The sequence below is a fragment of the Siphateles boraxobius genome, unplaced genomic scaffold, assembly GCF_051911475.1.
Source record: "Siphateles boraxobius isolate OS27281-9 unplaced genomic scaffold, OSU_SipBor_1 141, whole genome shotgun sequence".
Classification (NCBI taxonomy): Eukaryota; Metazoa; Chordata; class Actinopteri; order Cypriniformes; family Leuciscidae; genus Siphateles; species Siphateles boraxobius.
In genome coordinates this window covers 713,001-715,477 of record NW_027508746.1, presented here as the reverse complement: position 1 = coordinate 715,477, position 2,477 = coordinate 713,001, and positions in this window count along the sequence as shown.

The window sequence follows — 2,477 nt, the reverse complement described above, 5'->3', positions numbered from 1 at the left end:
GCGCGTCACATCGGCGTGTCATAATAAAAGTCCCCTCTGTGGCGCAAATCAAGTTTTTAATGTTGTTTGTATCATGTCTATGTGTTTTTAAAAAATATATGCTTTAATACAAACCATGTGCAAATTCATAAGTCAACATCATTGCTGAGCTGCTATGAGGTAGTGGAGGCGCGGCTCATGTGCATATTCATAGAATCGCGTATACTAAATATTTTAAAGGAAAAAACGTTTAAATATATAATTTTGGTAATCAAATATGAGTTTTAAGGAATAAAAGGATTGACTACTTTAAACAGCAGAACATGCATGTACTCAGGTCTACTGACCCTAACATCCAACTGAATATTCTACACTTGTATATGCCAGTATGATTGAAGGTGCTGAGAGGAATTATTTTGTGTTACTAGTCTAAAGCTAGATTGAAGTATTAATTATTTAAAAAAAACAGCCAGAAACAAACATCCTTGACAAATAAGTTTTTTTTTATTGAACCAAATGTCACATAGCCTAACAGGTTTCAGCATACAGTTAAGAAGGATGCTTGGATATTATAGCTGCAATTTCATGCAAAACATTCTGAAGGATAAAACAAACAAATATTGTAGTAGATCGTCAAAGATTGTCAATATAGATTGTCAAAGCAGCTTTGCAGTGATAATAGGAAATTAATGTAACAGAGATTGTACATTATAACGAATTTATCCATAAAGTTTAACAAAATTTCTTTCTTTTTGTTATTAATTAGCATGAAGGACTTTTAACAAATCCATATTAAGAATAAATTTAGGTATGCATTTTGCAAATTTTTGTTAATGCATGTAATATTTATCATCCGTAATATAGAAGTTAACAACCTACACAAACATTTTGCTTCTATGTGTGTAAGAACATATAACATTAGATAGTTTATAATTAACGTTTTTTGGGGCAAATATAAAGAACTAACATCAGACCAAAATTTTAAAGATAAATCACAGTTGTAAAACAAATGATAAAGCCAAGTCTTCCTTGTGTACAGAACAAAAAGAGCATTTGTTATCAATGTCCATGAACTTTAATGAGGAAACTTTACATGGGAAGATTTTGTGAAATATTTTAAAGCGTATCTCTATAACTTTATTTAACATACAAACTATAAATGGATTTAATCATGCCTCTTTCCAATGAATATCAGCTATCTGTGCATTTAAAAAAAAAAAACTTTATGAGCTTTGACAAATGAGAAATTAGAGTGAGCGCGCAATTCCACAAAAGCGCCGTTGGGAGTGAAAAGTTTTGCGCGTGATCTACTAATGATTTACACACATTAAAGAACACATGGATAATTTCCATAATGACATGAGTTAATTGCAATTCATTAATTCATGCATTTTCAGATTCCTTTATTCTTTAAATTATTTAATCACATTATTCAGTGACCTAAAGTCCTTAATGCCTATTAGTTATTATTCCAAAAGAAAAAAATATATTTTGGCAATATTTAAAATGTAACGCTGCACTTTGCCACACTCCCTAATCATATCTCACATAATGGTCGGGATCAGCCTTCATAATAATAGCCACAATATGTTCACTGCGTGTTTTGACCTGTAAAAATTATGTTATTAGAAGATTATAAGCTACTAAAAGATTGTTTTACCTCTTCAACAACACATACTGAAACTCAGTTGTTGAGTTGTTCTTGAGGGAATGTCACTTTTCAGAGGTGTTGTGACCTGTAGAAAATGATGTTTGTTAGATGCACAATAATTACAGAAACAATTTAAAATCTCACTCTTGATTTACCTCTTGAGCAACACCCTCTTCAGAGACATCATTTTCTTTTTTTATGGCATAGCCTTGAACCGGCGGTGTGTTTTTTGTAGGTTGTGATTTGTATATTTGAATGTGACATGATTTAGGAGGACGGACCTAACTGGATCATTAAAGAACATTTGTATACTTAATCTTTTCCCACTAGTATTACAGCAACACAATGGTAGATGATTGTCTGGAGCCATTTTGGTGTTTTGGAGGTAAAACTAGAAAAATTAGAATATTGTGCAACAGTTCATGCATTTCAGTAATTCAAATTAAAAGGTGAAACTAATATATTTAGTATATATATATACATATGCATGATTATACTTTTTTTAGAGGGCTGACATTTCTGTATTTAAAATCCTTTTTTTTATTGATTTCATGTCATTTTAAGATGTAAGCCATAATCATCAAAATTATAACTTTTGCACGATATTCAAATTTTTCGAGTTTCACTGTAAAAGTGCAATCTTTGGCTTCTCTCTTATAGTCCAACGCTATAAGATTCTTTATATTTTATTCTTTTAAGTATATGGATTATTTTTTCTACATGGCAGACCTCTGTGTTGCTGTTTGGAGATGAAGTACGTCCCTCTGTCTGGTCACTAGAATATCTTTTTAGATTTCTGTTGTGGCAAACAAAATGATATCACTGAATAAGAGACAAACATGTCCAA